Raw genomic sequence first — 23919 nt, forward strand, 5'->3', positions numbered from 1 at the left:
ACATTAAATTAACGTTTATTAATAGTTAATATATTATATTTCATTTTAAAATGTGCAGTACATTTTCATGGTTCAGTCAGTACTTTATTTTTGTAATAAAGTTCAGGAATATTTTACTTCGAGTGTTTTCATTCAGTATCAGTTTTACAAAACTTCTGCCTGACTTGGTTACTAGTATCAGTAAAATCCTCTATCGGTCGACCCCTAGCCCTAGGGTGTATAACAAAAGGCTGCTTTAAACAGTTTTTAACAACAGCATTTACTCATCACGTGTTTTCTGTGCCACTTTTGTTTGCCTGATCAGACATTCACGCAGTGGCTAAAGAGATCGCACCCATTAACGGTGTTGACCTTCTCAAGATCCGTAATATCCTTCTAGAGAAGTGGCTTTGAACACCAGGGCAGACAAATGGCAAGGTAAGAGGTTTTCAAACACACGCAGGAACTTTAAATGTTGGCTGAAGACTGAGGAATAATTCTCAAAGCATCTTATCAAACAAAGCAAGTAATAATCTTTAAAACCCCCATACTGGCACAGATTATTGAGTGATCATTAATACCAGTGTTTGTCACTACAGGACCTCCAGTACCAGGACTCTGTGACTGATCTTACTGAGGATCCTGATCTCATGAGGTGAACTAAAAACTCCTCCATTATACTTCACAGCTGTTTTTCCTATCAGAGAAAAGTGTTTTCTATGCACATTTCTTTTCTTCTGTTTTTCAGAGTGGTGTATTTGCTGCAGATGCACCCCATGGATATGAGGCACGTCTGCTCAGTCCCATCCTGAGCGCAGAGACACAGGTAAATTATTTACCTGTCGCTTCAGCATGTATATGATTTCTTCCAATTTTATACAGTATTAGTATAATTTAAAGGGCCAGTGGGTAAAATCGAAGCTGTAAAGTTTACATGTACAGTAACACTAATTATTATTTATAACTCCTTCACCCTACCTTCCCTCCAAGCCCATATACATGTATACCTGCCTCCTACAATTTCTGATGGAAAGCAGTTTATCGTCATGTTCATTTGCAACAAACCTTTCATTTACTGGATGAATGAACGTCAGCATTCATTCATACGCCTCGTTCCATACGCCTCGTCCCATACGAGGAAAGTATATCTGGGAAAACTAAGCGTTACGTATCAGACTTGACACATTTCACGGGTGTGTAAAACCTAACACTAACCTTTTTTTTTTTCTTTTTTTTTATATAAAGAAAAACAAAACACAATGATTTATTACATTAATACTAAATAACTTTATATGAAAGAGGAAAGGGCGCTGCAACTACAACTACTCGCTGACCTGTTGTAATAAACTAGCTGAGGAACTCGAGGTTGATCAAGGATTCGTACAGGAAGATTTAAATAATTAAATACAGTGAGGGGAAAAAAAATTTGATCCCCTGCTGATTTTGTACGTTTGCCCACTGACAAAGAAATGATCAGTCTATAATTTTAATGGTAGATTTATTTGAACAGTGAGAGACAGAATAACAACAAGAAAATCCAGAAAAACGCATGTCAAAAATGTTATAAATTGATTTGCATTTTAATGAGGGAAATATGTATTTGACCCCTCTGCAAAACATGACTTAGTACTTAGTGGCAAAACCATTGTTGGCAATCACAGAGGTCAGACGTTTCTTGTAGTTGGCCACCAGGTTTGCACACATCTCAGGAGGGATTTTGTCCCACTCCTCTTTGCAGATCTTCTCCAAGTCATTAAGGTTTCGAGGCTGACGTTTGGCAACTCGAACCTTCAGCTCCCTCCACAGATTTTCTATGGGATTAAGGTCTGGAGACTGGCTAGGCCACTCCAGGACCTTAATGTGCTTCTCTTCTTTTCATTTGGAGGATTCAAAATTCAAATATCTCGGAGTTAATGTCACCCGTTCCTATTCTGCATTAATGGCGGCGAATCTTACACCCTTAATTTCATACATGAAGTCAGCCTTTCAAAGATGGGCAGCTCTACCATTATCCCCTCTTGGTAGAATAAAGATGGTAAAAATGAACATTCTTCCAAAATTCCTCTACCTTTTCCAGTCCATCCCCTTGTTTTTACCTAAATTTTTACTTCAAGAATGTAGACCAATTAATCTCCTCTTTTATATGGGCAGGAAAAACTCCCAGGGTTTCCAAATTTTCACTTCAGAGGAGTCGACTAAGTGGTGGCCTCTCCTTGCCCAATTTCATGTATTATTATTGGGCGGCTAATATTCAGAAAAAGCAGCCAAAGTTGGGTTACGGATCAGCACTGACAAGACCAACGTCATGGCGGTCGGCCGGATGACGCCGGTGCGGATCACGGTGAGCAATCAGCTGATCGAAGAAGTCAAACAGTTTACCTACCTTGGCAGCATTGTGGCTGCGGATGGTGGGACTAACGCGGATGTCAATCGCAGAATCGGCAGAGCATTTGCAGTCTTCCAACAGCTACAGCCGATTTGGGCTAGGCGAACTATCCACACCAACAACAAACTTCGCCTGTTTAATAGCATCATCATCCCAACCGCCATCTATGCATCTGAAACTTGGACGAGTTCGAGGGCAGTCATCCACAAGCTGAATGTGTTTCAGCAACGATGCCTGAGAAGAATACTCAGTGTATCATACCGTGATCGTATTTCAAATGAAGAAATTCTAAGAAGAACAAACTCCCGCAGCCTGGCAGAAATGGTCATTAGAGCGAAGAATGCGCTTTGCAGGACACATTCTACGGATGTCTGACCACCGCCACACAAAGATCGCGCTGCGCTGGACGCCGCCACGGGGGAAGAGAAGAGTAGGGCGGCCGCATAATACATGGCGACGAACATTCATGGAAGATCTACGAACGCTCGACGTCAAGTGGGAAGATGTGGAAATCGACGCTGCCGACCGAGCCCGCTGGCGAATGCTTGTTGCCCGATGCGCCCCGCTGCGCGGACGGAACTAATTAACTAATATTCAGAAACTGGTGCTCTGGGTGCAGGCCCCCTCTCTTCCATGGTGCCACCTAGAAGCGAAGTCTTGTACTTCAACCTCCCTCCCTGCTATGGTGTTCTCCTCCCTTCCTATAGCCCTTTCACAATACACGGATAATCCAATAGTATGTACCTCTCTAAAAATTTTCTATCAGTTTCGCCGTCATTTTAAATCTATCTCGTTCTCAGCCATGGCCCCTATGTGTAATAACAACCCCTCCCCACCTTTATAGATTCCACATTCTCTTTGTGGGAAAAGAAGGGTCTGAAACGCTTTGAGGATCTTTTCATTAATAATGTGTTTGTGAACTTTTCTGAATTATCCTCGTTATTTCGCCTGCCTCCGTCTCACCTATTCCGTTTCTTTCAAGTTAGGCATTGTGTCTCCTCCCTATTCGCTGGGTTTCCCTCCTTACCTACAAAGTCTGCATGGGAAGAAGTGTTCAAGCTGAATCCTCATAAGGGTGGCATTATTTCACGGATATATGCAACGATCTGGTCACAGGACGATTCTTACAATATCAAAACCATTAGTGCTTGGGAAGAGGAATTGGGCCTGGAGCTTGAGGATGATTACTGGGGCAGAGCCTTAGATAATATACGTACCACCACGTCATGTGCTAGACTTAGTTTCATACAGTTTAAAGTGGCCCATAGAGCTCACCTCTCTAGGAGGAAACTGTCTAAAATATATCCCAATGTTCCTGACATGTGTTGAAAAATGCAAACTTTCGCCCTGTAACCTGAGTCATATGTTTGCACTCTGTCCCAAACTGCAGAACTTTTGGAACTCTTTCTTTGAAACTATGTCCGACGTTCTTAAAATCAGATTGGATGTCTGTCCTTTAATTGCCGTCTTTGGTGTTCCATCTCAGCGTCAGCCTCTGAACCATAAAGAAGCTAGTGTTGTGAGTTTTGCATCGTTACTTGCTCGGCACAGAATATTGCTGTCTTGGACCTCTCCACAACCCCCCTCTATATCAGTCTGGATTAAAGATTTAATCTTCTTTTTAAAACTTGAAAAAATCAAGTATAACATCAGAGGCAGGGGTGACTCATTGTTGGGAAAATGGCAACAATTTATTACCTACTTCAATGATGTACGCACCCTGGAGGTGTTTTGAGGAGAGGTAGATGGTAAATACTAATCATCTTCATTTTTTTTTTCCTAGTTGTTATTGTTTTTTGTTTCCCCCTTTATTTTGGTTTTGGCTGTGATTGTTTTGTTGCGGTTGTTGGGTGTGGTGTTATGTAAAATTTCCAATAAAAATTCTATGATCAAAAAGAAAGAAAGCAGTAAACAGTATGAATTATAAACAGTGACACTGATCACAGATTGTTTGACTAGTTTCTAATACTTTCTTTCATTTCGTGATATGGTCTTGTATACTCTTTAAATAATTTTGTTCAGTACGAGGAGGTGGAGTCTGATGACCATGCCCCTCTCCGGTCCGATCCTAAACTCCAACCTGGTTCTCAGGGTGCTCCTGTGATGCAGCACTGCCTCGAGCACTTCCTGTGCAGACTGATTGAGCTCTACATCGCCCCGGGTCACGCGGGGGCGGGGCTGCGTTCACAGCTGCGTGTCACCTCTTCCTGGAGTGTTCGTTTCCCCGTGTACATCGCTGAGGGAAACCTCAAATCTCCCTCCAGAGATGAGCAGAAAGGTCACAAACCAAAATGATTTTATTTAGCCAGCGCATATTAAACAGAACATACTCTCACATTTGCATATTATTGTTTATTTGAAAGTTTTCTGATGGTTATTCTGGATTTACTTTTTTATGTAATATTACTGATTTATTTATTATTTGCTGTTTATTATTACTAATTACGGTGTATAATTACTTCTAAATGAATATCAAGATCAACAATAATAATAGTTAATATGATTATTAATGGTGTGTGTGTGTGGTGATGGTGATGCGGCGGTGTGACTCCGCCTTCTCGGTGGCTCGAGTCTCTGATGAACTCCTGTTTCTCTGAGCTGGACTTCAACATCCTCTCCGTCCCCCTCCTCATGGATCTGGTGGGTCTGACTCAGTCTGTCGCCATGGCGACAGCAGAACGGGTGGACATGGCTGACTCCGCCCAGCCGGTGAGCCCGAGCCAGGGTCCTGTTGCCGTGGTCATCAGGCCACCACTCACAAAGGGGATGTTAAATCACATCACCGACAAAACTGACTTCAAGGTGACATGTTAATCTCTCTTTCTTCATTTCTTTCATCCCTCTCTCACTCTTTTCTCCTTCCTCTCTTTCCTTTTTCCTTTATCTGTCTTCCTCTTTTTTTTCCACAGTTTCTCCTGCTCTTTACCAATTGTGTCCTACCTTTTTATTCCACTACCACGATTCTTTCATATTTATCATTTTTATTGTTCCCTTTTTCTTCTTTCTTTGTTATTTTTTTTACATTTTTTTGCTCTCCTTTTTCGTTTCTAACTTTTTCTGTCAGTCCCTTGTGTAGTTTGTCTCTCATATTTTTTGCTTTTTTCCCTCCTGATTTCTGCTTTTCATTCTTTCTATTTAATTCTTGTTCATATCTCTCTCTGTATCATTCCCTCTCATCCTCTCTCTCACACACATTCTCTGTCTCTCCTTTCCCTTTACTCTTTGTCATTATTTTATGTCCTTTTTTCCTAATCCATGTTTTTTCTCTTGTTTTAGTGTAGTGTAATTGAACCTGGTGTGTTTATAGTATTATCCGAGAGTCTCTCGCTGTGGATCTGCTGGTATTAATGCTGCACTCCGTTGTACTCGAGCTCTGAAAGCACAGAACCAGTTTTCCGGCGTTCCGATCTAAAGGCGTTGCAAAATAAAGGCTCGGCTCGGAAATAATGGTGGACACTCGGAGCAAGGTCATATTTGAGTTTGATAAACATATTAACAAGATCTACATGAATTTATTCCTGTGATGTACAGAGAGAAATGATGTATAATCGTGGTCCCCTGTCTTCATCTTTGCCCATAAAAATAATCCGTTACAGTGATTTTATCACGTTAGTGACTTTGGGCTAAAATCAGCGGAATTGTGGTACAAACCTAAACTTATGACACAAAAGCTACACGTCAACAAAGTCCGGTTTCATCACATAGAAAATAACGTGAAGGGAATTCTGTTTAGCGTTGACCGCGTGAGCACCACCGCATTGCTGTGATGTCAGGTGTGTGTGTGTGTATGTGTGTGTGTGTGAGAGAGAGATCTCAGGATGGTGGACGTTAACTGTTCCATCGCACGTCTCCATGAGGGACGTTGTTGTTTTGTGAGATTCAGTACAACGGCTTGCAGCATAAGAGAGTAAACAAAGGTAAATTCAGTACTTTGACTGTTTCAGAATGTTTAATTTGATTCTCGAGAACCAAAGGATGCTGATGAAGGAAGAGGTTTATTTGTACTCAGACGTTGGCAGGAGGTGTGAGGTTGCCCCTGGTGCTCCGTAAGCTCTGAGGGACTCTGTAGGGATTGTCTCGGGGAGCAGCGTACTCTGCCATGTTGGGTAAACCAGACAGCACACAGCAGCTCAGAGCACTGCGGGAAATCCCCATGTTTTCAACTGCATGCCATTCAGAAGTCTGCTCATCATAACACTCCGCTTCATCCATGGTGGTAGTGCCGTTCTCTCCTCCAGCAACGAACAGGAGATCGTGCAGCACCTCAATGCCGAAGTTGCTGTGCTTGTTGTTCATGGCTGGACCTTGTGTCCACACGTTGGTCTGAGGATTATACGCCTCTACATCGCTTAGGTGATTAACACCATCGTCTCCCCGACAGCGTAAACCTGTCGTCTGTATGCGACCACGCCCAGTCCACGCCTTCTGATCATCATGGGGGGGTGAGGGTCCACACTCCAATCTGAGGACTGTAATACTCCCCTGTCAACAAACACTCAGTCCAGTTAGACCCTTCGCATACGTACACGTTGTCGTTCAGTACTGTAGCGCTAGAGTTGCTCCTGCATTCGTGCATCGGCGCGATCATGCTCCACCGATCATTCTCAGGTTCATATCGCCCGGCCGTATTCTGATGTTCTTCATGGAATCCTCCCATAGCATAGATATGACCATCCAGCGCACACATGCTCACCTTATACCGGATAGAGTGCATGGGGCTCACCTGAGCCCAGGTTCTGGTGATGGGATCAAACCTTCTGACAATTCTGAAGCATTCTTGCATGGTATTCCCCATGTTATATCCTCCAATGCAGTACACGAAGCCATTCAGATACACCATCCTATGAAAGGCTTGTGGACTCTCGTCATTGCACGTGATTTTAACCCAGCATGCTGCTCGTATATCGTACGCTTCTATGGCATTCATGGGAATCCTTTGGCACCAGCCACCGATGGCCAGCAGATCGGCACTAGGCAGGCGGAGTCTCGTGAGATCAGAGCTGAGAGAAAGGCTCGGGTTGAGGTCATCGATGCCCATCAGAACGCTGGTGACGATCGGCTTACGTGTCATGTCGTCCTTCACTAAAACGTTGTTGCTCACATGGTTCATAAGGTAATCGTGCGTCAGTAGCCCCAGACGCACCTTGGGCAGTAACACTCCTATGTGCGCTTTCCATTTCTATGGCGCATGTTTGATCCACTGTAAAACGGCCTCGCTCTCCTGTTTCACATTCAGTTTGTCCTTCTCGATGATCTCGCTCAGCTGCTCGACCGTCAGGTCCAGGAACTCCTCAGAGAGGCGCACCATCTCCTCAAAGTTGTGCAATATAAACCGGAAGGCCTGTTGCTTCTACTTCTCGCAGAAGTGGGAGTGAGCAAAACGCCAGATGTTAACGCAGTTCTCTGGACACAGCTGAGCCTTCAGGAACGCGCAGCACTTGCTCAGCAGGCTGTTCACCAACAGATAATCAGCAGCGATCAGCAGCTTATACACGTTTTTCTCCGTGATGTTAACACGTCTTGTATACGTGTACTCCACGATCAGCTCCATTATCTCGGGGGACACATTAGGGATGCTGTACCCGAGCTTATCAGGAGGGTAACAGCCGTTGGTATTCTTGGATGTTCAACTGTATTTTTTTTTTTTTTTTTTTTTTTACTTCGTAGCAAAAAAAACAAAATATGACTCAAAACATTTTTGTTTAATATCTGAACTTTCTGGCTTCATGAACCATACCTCAAACAAGTTAAATTCAATTATTTTTATTAATGGCATATTTTTTTCTAAATCAAATAGAGAAAAAATGATGGAATCAATGTTGAGGAAAAAGTTATGGAATCGGCTTGTAATTTGCATTTCTAAAACAGCAAGTGTAAAAATGTTAATTAGTCTGCAGTTAAGAGTGCTTACAGACCTTAACCTTGGACTTTTTTGAAAGGAAACAAGGTCCCAACAAGAGTTTTCGATTGAAACAATAGAAAGGCTTATAAAACTCTTTCAAGAATGAAATCCAACTCGGAGTGTGGTAAATGATGTCGGATGTTCCCAGTCAGCTATGTCTAAAATTTGGAGCAAGTATAAGCAAAATGGAAAGGAAGACGTCAAAGTGTCAGGACAGAAAACACAAAGCAATATGCCTTGAAAATAGAAAATGCACAACAAAAAAATGGGCAGAAACAGGGGTCAATATTCGTGACAGAACTGTAAAAAATTGGCTGAATGAAATGGGATTTATATTTACAAAAGCCAAACGAAATCCAGCACTAACACCTCAACAGAAGAAAACAAGGTTACTACAACAGTTACCACTGTAAAAAAAATAGTTCTTGACTTTAGTAAGTTCAACTTATTTTATTCAGTTGTTCCAATCAATAGCTGATTTAGTTGTACTGACTTATTTAAACGAGTTTGCTCAACATTTAATTATTTATATGGAATCACACACGTGTTCAACACAATGTATTCCCTAGCAACCAATTACATTACTGATTACGTCACTTCCGCAAGCCGTTAAGTTTCCTTCACAAAAAGGCTGTGCTCGTTTTCATCGGTGGACATCTTGGATGGGTCCAAGTCAGGTCATTCATTTTATTTGATATTACTCTCAATATTAATATGTATTTGATATTACTCTCAGTATTAATATGTATTTGATATTACTCTCAATGTCTGTTGTTAAGATTTGTTGATAATTTGCTGGTTGATGAGGTGCATTGTGAACATAGAGGCATTTGTAGGCGGTAAACTACTTCACAGAAAACATTGCTTTACCAAAAAACACTTTGAGGTCATTTTTGTCACGTTTTTGAGGTAACTTATTTTTTTAGCGAGTATCGTGTTCTTGTTTGTGTGTGTGAGATTTGTGAATAAAAAGGCTGCTTGAGTCACTTCTCAAGCCGTTAAACTTCTCTCAAAATATATAAATATGTTTTTAAATAATCCTGAAATTCTCGTCGGCATTGGTTTACTGAGCGATGAAGAGTCGGTTCAACTGATTCAGTTAATTCATTCAAACCATCGAAGTAGGATAAGCAGCTTTGGTAATGATTCTTTAAATGAACCGATTCAGAATCCTCTTCTTGAATCGTTTGAGTCGTTCTCACTCGGTTAGGGTTGCACGTGTTGGTTGCTTTTCCAGCACGTGTTCACAGACTGTAAATCCCGACTCCATGGTAGACACTCGACAGAAATTTCATACTAAAGTAAGTATTTTATATTTTCTGGGTCTAAACAGAGCAGAAGTATTGCTAATGTGTTCTACAGATTCTATTGGACTGGTGAACTGTGTGGATTTGTATATTTAACCCAGTTTAATATGGCCTGCTTTGTTCAGTCAGAGACAAGTAAATCTGTTCTAATGTTCATTTTTTTTCCATAGATAAAACAAATGTTTGCTTACACGTGAATACGTACTTTATGCCTTCAGAATGGTGGAGATTTGTCTCTTAACTATTTTAAATTTGGTTCTCTTCAACAGGTTGTGTTTGAGTTGTGCAGGCTTGTGTCACCTGACTTAAAGAAGGCATTGTTTGAAGGGCTTGATCAGCACCTCCCACGGCTCCTGCAGTTGTACAACACAGAGAGGCAGTGAAATACCCGAAATCCAACATGTGATGACCCGCATTGATCAAGAGGTAAGTCTAATGAACTTTAGTTTGTTCTGCTCCAGAAATGTGCCGATATCCAGCAGAACAACACTGATAGTTGTGTAATAGACGTGCACAGTAGAACTGTCGTGATTAATAAATAAACTTATAAATGTGATTACTTGATGAACGTAGACAAAACTCTATAAATGTGAAATGTTTTGTTGAAGTTCAGATGAATCTCTGATGTACAGAATCTTCAACAGAGTTCTGCAGAAAGATTTTGAATGCCTGTCATTCACCAGAACAAATTTGCAGTTGATCAGTCTGTCTAAAAGAAAAAATCTAAACACACAATATAAAATTCCTGCAGTGTGAATAAAGCCTTTGTATTGCTTTTAGCAGACATGTCTAGTACTCTCGGTTCAATGTACACAAATTACCCCATTTAAATGCATTGTTCCACATGGCCTTAAAGTGTGAATATTCACTGTATGCCAAATAAGTAATCAAAGAATGGACTGGATTTTTTTTTTTCTTCTCTAATGGACCATTAATCACAATTATAAAAGATGATGCATCAGGTACAAATTCAGAGCCCCCCCTACCCCCACAATGGTTGCATGACTTTTGCTACACCATTTCCACTGTTTGTGTTACAAATCACTTTGAGGTAAAGCACTGCTGCTGCGAAGCCCTATTGGATCTGCTCCGTTTTTTAAATTATTATTAATAATAATAATAATAATTATTATTATTATTATTAAATTTGCTCTCTCTATCTCTGACTCTCTGACTCGCTCGCTCTCTCTCTCTCTCTCTCTCTCTCTCTCTCTCTCTCTCTCTCTCTCTTCCTACCAGTAAAGAGTGTGAGACATCACAGCGAGAATGCAATTCCAAATCTGTAACATGTAATTTTACGCTATCAGAAGGAGGGACACGTTCAATCTCAGTCTTTAATTAGATCTCTGGCAACGAAGGGGTGTGTGTGTGTAAAACAATAACATGCATGATGTATATTATGATCAGATCGTATACGTGATTATAAGCAGATTATACCTCTAATCTTATAAGGGATTAAAAATGGAAACCGAGCTTCGGCACATCAGTAATAATAATAATAATAATAATAATAAGTGGTATGACGTGATCAGTGGATCGATGAGGCTCTCTCTGAGTCACTCAGCATTTCGTCTTCTCTCCACACCGTCATGTGTCTTTCCTTTTCTCCCGTCCGTGGCTCCGAGACGTGCTGACGTTCAGGTCTGGCAGGATGTTCCATGATGGACACCTCCAGGGGAGTCAGGCTGATCGAGTACAAAGTGTTTATATGTGCTAAAGGAAAGAAATCTGGTGAAAAGTCAGAGTTATAGAGTTATAGTGCTGAGAAAAGTTTGTCAAGAAGAAACAAACAAACAAAAAATATATATAAAAATATATATTATATATAAATTTTATATATGGTTTTTATAAGGTTTTCATTTCTTTGATTCACCCTCGTATGTAAATGCACTTGTTCTAATATGTTATCGTTCCTATAGTAGCTGATAATCAAGGATGGGGTTGTGTGATGTGTTACCATGACCACCTGTTATTGTTATAGCTGCGTGGTGGGTTAGTGGTTAGCATGTTGACCTCGCTTCTCTGTGGTTGGGGTCTGGGGTTCGAATCGAGATTTAGTGCTTCAGATTTAGTGCTTCAGTGCTGTGGTTTGTGATAAAAGCCTAGTTTATGGTTTCTGAGGCCCTCATTGTGGTTGCATTGTTATAACGTATTGCACTGGGGAGCTGTTATCTGACCGTCACACCCGTACAGTATACGCTTGTTGAACATCCCCTTCCAGATGTATTTCCCCTTTGCTGTTACAATAGAGTCCACTCTTCTGGCCAGTAAAGTTCTTCTGCATCAACCTTAACACACTGTGTCTTCATGGAGCTGGGTTTGTGTACAGGGGCGTTGTGATGCTGGAACCGGTTTGGGTCTATTAGTTCCAGTGAAGGGAAATTGTAACGCTACAGCGTACAGAGACGTTCTATACAGCTGTGTGATTTCAGCTGTGTGGCAACAGTTCAGGGATGAAGCACATGTGGGTGTTATGGTCAGACGTCCATATACTTTTGGTTACGTGGTATATCATGTTTATGCTGTAATGAAGATTCAGTGAACTGCAGGCTGGTGACTGATTTCAGCACCAAGGACAGCACCAGCTGAGGCCTGAGTCACTATGAGAGCCTGAGAGAAACAAGTCTCCCTCTCTATTTCTTTAAGCTTAGGAAAGAATTGACAGGTCTACAAATCGACACTCTAAACTGTCAACAACCCACCAAATTATCTGCATATGCGGATGATTGACAGTTTTAATTAGAGGTGATGTTAAGGTGGTAAAATACGCTCTGGAGTGTTATGGAAAAGCTTCATCTGCAAAAGTCAACTGGCATAAGAGCGTGCCGTGTGGTCGAGCTGTTAAAAGTCCATCACTTCCTGGCATCATGGACTATCAAATATCAACAGATATTAACCCCTTTCGCCCCGACACTAGCGTTCATTCCGCCGGCGGAATGGAAAACGACTTATCGGACATTTTCAATTAGTGTAAATAAATGAATTATTGTATCACCACAGTTCTGGTATAAGATTAGTCAGGACACTGGTGGCTTTCTGTGTGTGCAGTTTCATGACTGTGTGCTTAACTGCTGGTGAGCAGGGGGATGGGAAAGGGGCGGGGTTTGAGCTCCCTGCTGGGCAAACAATTCACACCTCTCCATGAAAACATTGAGATAGATAAATCGGAGAGTAGGAGTAAAGCTTTTTTGACAGTAAAACACCGTTACTTGTGTTTACTACATTTGTGACTAAATATGGAACTGTGCATTTATTGACGAAAGCAAATGCAAAGTTCCATATTTAGTCACAAATGTCCTCTTCAAAATGCATTAAGTGTTTTGATATCCCACTCCTCTGGAATTTAGTAATTAGCCATAAACTAAACTGAGACACATTTTAAAAGAAGCTAATCTGCTTTGGCTATGCTGAACAACCCGCCTCCTAAATTATAATCGGCAGTCTAACTTGATTGACACCCACTTGGACCAATTGTAGATTCTTCTAGCTTTCAAACAAGCCCAAACTCGACATGATTGACCACTCAGAGGCTGAGAAAATCAAACGCGTCATCAGCACAACCCTTTACGTGTGCGTCTTGAGTTGTGTGTCAGCGGTACAGGCCAATCAGCACAGCGCTACAGGGCCATGCAGAGAAACTATCAGGAAATGGCTCTAGCGGTCTTCCTGCAAAACTTTATACAACAGGCAGGTTTTTGCGTGTTTGGCAGTTTTTTCTGATCGCTAGTTGTCTACTGGTTTTCACTCAGCGTGCGATTTATCGGCGTCTTATAGCAGCGGCGTGCTCCCGAAAAAGCCCGAATGTGTCACAGCTTCTGGAGCAGTTATTTCTGAGTGGCTCTTCTTTTCTTTGGTTTGGAGACATTTGGTGCCATTTGGAGGTTATTTTGTGCCTTTAAAAAAATTTTTTCTTCTATTTCTAGAAGTCTGCAATATTTAAAGGCTTTGTGCCATTTTTATAAGCTTTGTGCCATTTGGTGAGATTTGGTGCCATTTGGAGAGGTTTTTACCTGTGTTTGGATAACCTTACACACCATTGTAGTGGTTAGAGATAACTTCCTCATATTTTGGGTGTTCATGGACAAGTACTCGGGGCATCTTTGAGACCAGGAGTGGGGTTTATATCAACATTTGCTGTGAAGAGATAACATTTGTGTTAAAAGTAAAAAAAAAAGTTTAGATAATTTAAAAAAATAATAATTCTGAATGTATTGCCCCAGGTAGGCTAGGTCAAAGAAGAAATACTTGAAATAACTGCTAATTCTTAAAGTCTTAAGTGTCTACTTTCACATGAGCCATGATGTGGTGTGGTCAAGCTGTTAAAAGTCCATCACTTCCTGGCATCATGGACTCTATCAAATATCAACAGATATTAAATGAAAACCTGACTGCTGACGATCCAAAACATACATCAAAATCAACACACAAACGGTTTACTGACCACAAAATCATCAAATGAATAAAACACCACAGAGTTGTTCTAGGAAAATATATTTACTGATGGGGTGGCCTGTTCTTCAGCTCAACGTGGAGTTAACAGCGCATCCCAAAGTGTTTTATTCCACTTGCAACACCGCAGCTTGGCAGCACTAACAATTTGTTTAAAAAAAATGAAATAAAAATCAGCCGTAACATTAAAACCACCTGACTAATGTAGTGCAGGTCCTCCTTGTGCCGCTAAAACAGCTCTTACTCGTCGAGGCATGGACACCACAAGACCTCTGAAGGTGTGCTGTGGTTTCTGGCACCAAGACCATAGTTCCTTTAAGTCCTGTAAGATGCAAGGTGGGCCTCCGTGGATCAGACTTGTTTGTCCAGAACATCCCACAGATGCTCAATTGTATTGAGATCTGGGGAATTTGGTGGCAGTCAACTCCTTGAACTCTGTCATGTTCCTCAAACCATTCCTGAACCATTTTTTGTAGTGTGCCTGGGAACATTATTCCGCTGAAGGAGACCACTGCCATTAGGGAATTTTGTTGCCATGAAGAGGTGTACGTGGTCTGCAACAGTATTGGGTAGGTTGTACGTGTAAAAGTATATTAACATCCACACAAAAGCCAGGACCCAAGGTTTCCCAGCAGAACATTGCCCAGAACATCACACTGCCTCTGCTAGCTTTTGCTCCCCAGTCGCATCAGTGTGCCTTGGGCGCCCTTGACCCTGTCACCAGTTCACCAGTTGACCTTTCATGGGCCACTTTTGGTAGGTACAAGACCTGCCGTTTTGGCAATGCTCAGACCCAGTTATCTAGACGTCACAGTTTGGCCTTTATCAAAGTTGCTTAGATCCTTACACTTGCCCATTTTTCCCCAACTGTTCGCTTGGTGCCTAATATACCCCACCCCTTCACTGGTGCTGTTGTAATGAGATAATCAAAGTTCTTCACTTCACCTGTCAGTGGTTTTACTGTTGTAGCTGATCGGTGTATAGTTGCATTTAATGTTGTAGAATGAAAACACATTCCTGTTCTCACTTGTGTTGGCATGTTGTAACAGCTGTTCTTCCCTCACCTATTATGTGGTGGTTTTTGTTTTTTTGTTTTTTAATTTTATTTTTAAAAAACAAAACTATTATTTTAATATAAAACAAAGAAAGAATGCTGCTTGTCATGTTACCGATAGGGCCACAAAAATGTCCTCTGTGCTGATGTCTTGGCTGTATCTGAAAACTTGTAGCTTTACCCCTGACTTTTACTGTGTTGACACTGGAGATTCCTTTCAGAAATGCTCCATTAATGTCTCCTAACATAAACCCACTAGGACTAAGATGATTTATGCATTGTAGCACCAAACAAAGGTTTCAGTCACTTTTCTGTCTGTAAATTGTCCATCACTGTGTATGGGGCCATAGTCTTGTGTCCTTTATTCATCTCCATAAATAGTCATCATATTAACCTGTTGACTGGTGTTTATCAGACAGGAGCCTGTGGTTTCCTTCTCTGAACGCTGTTCAAGCCATGTCGACTTCAGGAGGCCCCACTACACCCTTCACCACCCTGTCAGTCACCCACCCAGCCAATCACATCACTCCTGTAGAGCTGCACCGACCAGAGAAATGCAGCGCCATGAGCAAGGCCTACTGGAGGTGTTTTACCATCAAATAAAGGACATAACTACTGGGTTTTCCAAAAGTCTCCATACATAAGGGACTGTTTGCCAGTACCAGGTCGGTTGTGCCTTCGTCAGTGGACGTGCACTTCTCGGTTGGTCTGAAACACTTGCAGTCTTTTTGAATTTGTTAATAAGTTTGGAAACTGTGGTGTTTGCTGTGTTCACCATGTTTCCTGTTAGTCCATCGCAACCTTGTCACAGCTTCCTGATCCAGGCATGAGAATGATTTCAATACGTCCTTTCTTGTCAAAAGTGTTCTTAAAGGCTGTCTGGGGGGGAAAATGAAAGTATGAAAAAAAAAATGTTTTTGGAAGACATTTAGGTAAAAAAAAAAAAAAGTGTTAATTTCCCCCATGTATAATTCTGCTTTGTTGCATTGGACGTCTTTGTTTTGTTATATAAGGTGTTGGCTTTATACTCCGTTATAGGCAACTTTGCATAATAACATCATTAGTGCTTTTTTCCCCTACAGTGAAATGATCGAATGCTTTAATCAGATTGCTGAAGACTCAAAGTGCCGTGTGGTGGTGTTCTCGGGTGCCGGGAAAATCTTCACTGCAGGTACAGCAGTATGTCTTTTTTTCAGAATTGGAAATATGCTTTAATTTTTATCTGGGTTTGCAGTGCTTTTACTCTCATAGCTGTTCATTATTATAATAAGCAATGGCTCCATGTGCTAAAACCACAACACTAAGTGAAGTTCATTTAACAAGCATCCTTATTCGTTCCTAGTGCAGAATGTATTACACTTCAAGTTTAGTAGTTAATAGTCTTTCTAATTAGGAATGTGCCAGGTATTCGAATACACATTTAACCTTTTTGAGGTGCCATTAGTTAAGTCAAGTGGGTTTTTATTGTCATTCCTCTATATAGCTTGTATACACTGGAACAAAGTGACATTCCTTCCGGACCATGACGCAACACAGTTGTGTATTTGCACTTTAACTCACCTAGTCTTGCGTACTGTTCCGTGTGAGACGAGTGCAACACAATAAAAACACAAAACCGCAAATACACAGGACAGTAGATCTGGTCAGGTCTAGCAGAACAGTTACCCCAGACATTGTGTAAGTTATAGGTGTTCATTATTTATCATGATTAATTGATTTTAGTGACAACATATTTTTTATTGCACTTTCACATTTGTTTTCTCATGCCACAATATAACACACAAGTAGGCATGATAACTTGAGCTGGTCAATTATGACAGAATTTAGGAACATAGTGTGAGCCATGACATTAATTTATCTTCTGATAAACTAAATGTAATATTTTCAGTTCATTTTACAGACTGTATGCAAAAAAACAACTGTGAACCTGTTTTAAGTCTGCTCCTCTTAAATATATTTAAAGCTACACTATTAGACATTTCCACTGTCATGGTTCTGGGCTGGAGTCAGTTCTCGAACCGCTCTGTGTGTATTGTGTAGATATCTGAATAATCTCATATAGGATGTGATTGGGTGAGTTCATTTACCCGTCAGATGCAAAGCGCTTTAGTTTAATGGTGTTCATTAGGGATGCTCCGATCAGGATTTTTACAGCCGATACGATCCAGATACCAATCTTTTTTTATTTAAACTTTAATCAGGAAGTCTATCATAACAGTTAAATGTAAGCTCTCTGCTCATGGTCACTGTTAACTGAATAAAATAATAGCAATGAGAAATACTGTTGGTTAATTGATAGATAAACAAACATATTTATTTTTAAATATCTTTAATATAATAGAGTCCTAATTAAAAGTAGACTAACACAAAAGTGATCCATATTAGGAAAAAGGCTAATAGCTTTCTAAGGAGATAGCGAACTAAGATTAATGTCAAATTGGTATTAAATTCAACCCATAGTAAACATTTTCATTTCTCATTTTATTTATATTTTATGAAGTTATAATAATATCTTTTATTACATTCAATTATTTATTTATAACTAAGCACATTTTCTGTCTTTACATTTTAGTAGTTTTATTTTAGTTTGTTTATCAATTTTAGATCAGTCCCCCAGTACAGTGTCGCCATGTCTGTTGATAATATTGAGTTATTTTGGGAGATTAAATCAAACATGGAAAGTGACTTTTCTAGTGATATCTGGCAACCGTGAGTTTAAATGAAGCGAATTAGAGTTAGTGACGGAGAGCTGCAGTGTACTGTATGTTTACAGACTGAACAGTTCTACTCTTGATTATGATTGATGAGGAATATTTTAATGAAGAAGTTTGAATTAAACCCACCTTGTAGCGTTAGCATTATTATTAATTTACTCCGCGTGAAGCCGCTGTGTCTACACGAGCAGGTGAAAGTTCAGGTCATTTTGCGGGATCAATAAAAGATGGTGGTTTGTGAGATCAGGAAGTTGAAGCAAATGTTCAGTGTTACTCGTCATCATAATGACTTCTCTTCAGTATGTCCACACTTGTACAGTGGACTGAGGAGATGAAAGCAGTGTGAAAGTAACTGTTGCATGGTGTAGATGTATTTTGGACTTCCTGTAGTTTTTATTCCGATTGTATTATACAACTCCGAACAGGTCACTTGCACCGGTGCGAATAAATATTTATTCACAGTCGCACAAAGTACTTTTCAGTCACAAATGCGAGTGAAATGGTGGCACTGTAGAGATCTGAGTTTATCTGCAAAATTTTTTCCCGTCCAGCATGATAAGGTTTAATGTCCCTGACAACCTCTGTAGTGCCATTTAGCATCATGTTAGTGTCATTATTTTCCCTCGCGCAAAGCGCTGGAGCTCGAAGCGAAGCTGGCAGCTCGAGGTCTAAAATGCTCCGTTTCGGGTTTTGACACTACAAAATGACGTCATCCCTGTGCCGCTCTATGGGGATTGGCTGTAAGTGTAGGAAGCGCTTGATTTGATCTGCAGCGGAGTTTTCTATGAGCGGAGGACAAACTTTAAACCTTAATATCGCAGTTGATCATGTTCATTTAATCGTGGGCAGTCAAAATCGTAATCTCGATCGATATTCCATTAATTGTGCAGCCCTATTTGAAATCTTTGCAAATTTATTAAAAATAAAAAACAAAAAAAGCACATGTACATAAGTATTCACAGCCTTTGCCATGACACTCAAACTTGAGCTCAGGTGCATCCTGTTTCTACAACTTGATTGGAGTCCACCTGTGGTAAATTCAGTTGATTGGACATGATTTGGAAAGGCACACACCTGTCTATATAAGGTCCCACAGTTAACAATGCATGTCAGAGCACAGACCAAGCCATAAAGTGCAAGGAATTGTCTGTAGACCTCTGAGACAGGCTTGTATCGAGGCACAGATCTGGGGAAGGGTACAGAAACATTTCTGCAGCATTGAAGGTCCCACTGAGCACAGTGGCCTCCATCATCCGTAAATGGAGGAAGTCTGGAACCAGCAGACTTCTAGAGCTGGCCGCCCGGCCAAACTGAGCGATCGGGGGAGACGGGCCTTAGTCGCGGAGGTGACCAAAAACCCGATGGTCACTCTGACAGAGCTCCAGCGTGTCTCTGTGGAGAGAGGAGAACCTTCCAGAAGAACAACCATCTCTGCAGAACTCCACCAATCAGGCCTGTATGGTTGACTGGCCAGATGAAAGCCACTCCTCAGTAAAAGGCACATGACCGCTTGCTTGGAGTTTGCCAAAAGGCACCTGAAGGACTCTGTCAGGATCAAGGGAAAGATGAATGCAGCAATGTACAGAGACATCCTTGATGAAAACCTGCTCCAGAGCGCTCTGGACCTCAGACTGGGGCGAAGTTTCATCTTCCAACAGGACAACAACCCTAAGCAAACAGCCAAGATAACAAAGGAGTGGCTACAGGACAACTCTGTGAATGTCCTTGAGTGGCCCAGCCAGAGCCCGGACTTGAACCCGATCGAACATCTCTGTAGAGATCTGAAAATGGCTGTGCACCGACGCTCCCCATCCGACCTGATGGAGCTTGAGAGGTCCTGCAAAGAAGAATGGGAGAAACTGCCCAAAAATAGGTGTGCCAAGCTTGTAGCATCATTCTCAAAAAGACTTGAGGCTGTAATTGGTGCCAAAGGTGCTTCAACAGAGTATTGAGCAAAGGCTGTGAATACTTATGTACATGTGCTTTTTTTTCATTTTTTATTTTTTATAAATTTGCAAAGATTTCAAGCAAACTTCTTTCATGTTGTCATTATGGAAAATTGTTTGTAGAATTTTGAGGAAAATAATTAATTGAATCCATTTTGGAATAAATTGAACCTGAAGTGTCACTGAGGAAGCAGCGTCAAGCAGGAAGCAGCGCCCTTCGAGCTGACGCTATTACATTAATTTCTTCTAATCTCTATACTTTAAAATTATTTACCTTACGTTATACAAATATAACTGACACTACTTTAGATAAAACAATCGTAACGTTGCGCTGTCGCTAAATTTGATCCGTTTTTTACAAAAATCCGCGACTAGCTTGTAGCCCGTAGCCCGCTAGCATCACCTACCGCTAGCCTTGTTTACATTTCACATTTCTCATTTACTGCTGTTCTGTTTAAAAAACAAATATGTCTGCTGTCTCTCCGGTTTTGAGTGCAGATGAGGACTCGCTCAAGCTTCACATGGTGCGGCTGGAACTGGAGGATGTGGAGAAGCAGATCCACGGCCTACTCGACGAGCAGGCCCAGCTGCTGAAGCGACAAACTGCGCTGGAAACATCTTGTGCCTCTGCCCACATATCCAAGGTAAGCACACAGCATGGTATTTCCACTCCCAGCCCCTCTAGGCCGTGTCTGTTTCTCTGTGCAGGGACCGTGCACCTAGGAATTTTCCTAGCCGTGGTCTCCGTCACGCCGGCGCCAACACACCTCGGGCCTTTGGTGAACCAGCGGCGGAAGGCGCGGGCTGGACCCTCTCCACCTCCGGTGTTCGAGATTCCAACCAGGAACCGCTTCGCCCCTCTCCGTCAGACGCTGTGATCGTCGGATACTCCATTGTGCGGAACGTCCGTGTAGCCTCATCTAAAGGTAAGGTGAGCACACACTGTTTTTCTGGTGCTTGTGTCCTTGATGTCGCTGAGCAGCTACCAGGAATCCTGAAGAAGGACGAGCGCATTGGAGCGGTTGTGCAGCACGCGGGGACGAACGACACTAGGCTGCGGCAGACGGAGGTTCTGAAGAGGGACTTCTCCAGCCTGATCGAGACGGTACGAGGCAGATCACCCACGGCGAAGATCATCGTCTCTGGACCTCTTCCCACATACAGACGTGGAGCAGAAAAGTTCAGTAGACTTCTAGCATTAAATGATTGGTTAGTCTCTTTTTGTAATGAGCAGAATCTGGTGTTTGTCAATTACTGGAATCTGTTCTGGGAGCGTCCTAGGTTGTTTCATCCTGATGGCCTGCACCCCAGCAGCCTTGTAGCGGAACTGCTGTCTGACAACATCTCCAAGACGCTACACTCCAAGTGACTGTCTACCTTAAGCACATCTTCTACAATAACAACGTTCATCATAAGCAATGTTCAATTAATAGTCCAACACCTGTAGTACATACTATAGAGACTGTGTCTGTTCCCCGAGCTATACAAATATATAGAAAATCTCGGAAAGTCTATCTTCGTAACCTAATTAACATAAAATTAAATCATATTGAATGCACAGCCAGCACTTTTGATCTGAAGCTAGGACTATTAAACATTAGATCTCTTGCATCTAAGGCTCTTATTGTTAACGACATCATTACTGATCAGGAATGTAATTTAATGTGTTTAACGGAAACTTGGATTAAACCAAACGAGTACATAGCATTAAATGAAGCCAGTCCTCCGGGATACAGTTATGTACATCAGCCTCGTTCAACTGGTAGAGGAGGAGGTGTTGGTCTCATCCATAGTAAAAATCTAGTCGTCACACAAAAACCTAAGCATAAATTTAATTCTTTTGAAATTCTTTATACCAGTATAAGTTATGTAGCCACAAAAAATAAGTCAATTCCTCTAATTATTATTTACAGACCCCCAGGGCCATATACTGAATTTCTTAGTGAATTTGCAGACTTTGTCTCAAACCTGGTTGTGTCTGTAGATAAAGCATTAATCGTCTGTGATTTTAATATTCATTTTGATAACCTGGAAGACCCTCTAAGATTAGCGGTTGTGTCCATTTTAGATGCAGTAGGGATTAATCAGAACGTAATCGATCCTACTCATAATGGTGGTCACACTCTTGACCTCATACTAACATACGGACTAAGTATAGAAAATATTATAATTTTTCCGCAGTCTGAAGTTGTCTCAGACCATTATCTTATCTCGTTCATAATACGTATTGATCATAATATTTCCACCTCGCCTCGCTACCGCGTAAAACGTACCTACACATCAGCTACTGCACCGAGCTTCATAAATAACCTCGCAGAAACATCAATTAGATTTGGATCACCGTCAGATCCCATAGAACTCGATCAGGCGACTGAAAGCTTGGAGTCAACACTCCGCTACACGCTAGATAGAGTGGCTCCACTCAAAAGGAAAATAATTAGAGAAAAAAAGCTAGCACCCTGGTATAACGATCAAACGCGAACCTTAAAACAGACAACTCGACAATTAGAACGTAAATGTTGTCAAACCAAACTGGTGATATTTCAAACAGCATGGAAGGAGAGCCTACTGAAATATAGGAAATCTCTTGGCGATGCTAGAAAAATCTATTTCTCCACCTTAATAGGAGATAACAAAAACAATTCTAGATTCCTTTTCAACACAGTAGCAAAATTAACTAGGAATAAAACCACTGCAGAGAGAAACACTCAATCATTACATAGCAGTGAAGATTTCATGAAATTTTTCATTGATAAGGTTGAAAATATTAGACGTGAAATACAGGCCATTAAATTAAAACCGGACAGTACTGTAACAAACCCATTACATGACAATGTAGCAATATCAGATCAATGTTTAGAGTGTTTTGCTCCGCTTAGAGAGACCCAACTAGCTACATTAATCTCTTCAGCCAATTCATCAACTTGCATACTAGATCCCGTACCTACATGTTTGTTTAAACAGATTTGTCCAGGAGTAATTGAACCACTTTTAAATATAATCAATTCTTCCCTAAGCACTGGCTATGTACCTAAATCACTTAAATTAGCAGTTATTAAACCCTTGATTAAAAAACCTGATCTTGACCCGTCTCAATTGTCCAGCTATAGACCAATATCAAATCTCCCCTTCATCTCTAAGATTTTAGAAAAGGTTGTAGCAAAGCAGTTATGCTCGTACTTAGATAGGAACAACATTCATGAAATGTATCAGTCAGGATTTAGACCTCATCATAGCACAGAGACGGCGTTAGTTAAAGTAGTAAATGACCTTCTACTGACCTACGATCAGGGTTGTGTCTCGCTGCTTGTGTTACTCGACCTTAGTGCAGCTTTTGATACTATAGATCATACTATTCTCCTTGATAGATTAGAAAATTCAATTCAATTCAATTCAATTTTATTTGTATAGCGCTTTTTACAATAGACATTGTCTCAAAGCAGCTTTACAGAAATATCAACATGGTATACAGATATTAAAGGTGCGAATTTATCCCAACTGAGCAAGCCACTGAGTGGCGACGGTGGCAAGGAAAAACTCCCTAAGATGTTTTAAGAGGAAGAAACCTTGAGAGGAACCCGACTCAGAAGGGAACCCATCCTCATCTGGGTAACAACAGATAGTGTGAAAAAGTTCATTATGGATTTATATGAAGTCTGTATGGCCTTAGGAGCAGCCGTAGTCCCAGCAGTCTGGAATTAAAGAAGATTTGAGCTCCATCCAGAGGCAGAAAGGATCTGGATCTCTAGTATCTCCATAAATTCATGTGGGGCTCGGCGAAAGGAGAGAGGGAGAAAAAAGATTATTATGACTGCGAAGTAGTAGAACAGAATCTAGTCAGGGTAGGCTTGAGTAAACAAATACGTTTTAAGCCTAGACTTAAACACTGAGACTGTGTCTGAGTCCCGAACACTAATAGGAAGACTGTTCCATAACTGTGGGGCTCTATAAGCGAAAGCTCTCCCCCCTGCTGTAGCCTTCACTATTCGAGGTACCGTCAAATAGCCTGCATCTTTTGATCTAAGTAGGCGTGGCGGATCATATAAAACCAAAAGGTCGCTTAGATATTGTGGCACGAGACCGTTTAGTGCTTTATAGGTTAATAAAAGTATTTTATAGTTAATGCGAGATTTTACTGGGAGCCAATGCAGTACGGATAATATTGGTGTGATATGGTCATAT

The 23919-nt window shown here is 41.1% G+C and overlaps 1 pseudogene; it reads right to left on the reverse strand.

Moving 5' to 3' along the window:
* Positions 1-6370: 6370 nt before the first annotated feature.
* On the reverse strand, positions 6371-11234 carry LOC128604886 (kelch-like protein 10; annotated as a pseudogene).
* Between the last annotated feature and the right edge of the window lie 12685 nt (positions 11235-23919).

The sequence above is a fragment of the Ictalurus furcatus genome, unplaced genomic scaffold, assembly GCF_023375685.1.
Source record: "Ictalurus furcatus strain D&B unplaced genomic scaffold, Billie_1.0 scf5, whole genome shotgun sequence".
NCBI lineage: Eukaryota > Metazoa > Chordata > Actinopteri > Siluriformes > Ictaluridae > Ictalurus > Ictalurus furcatus.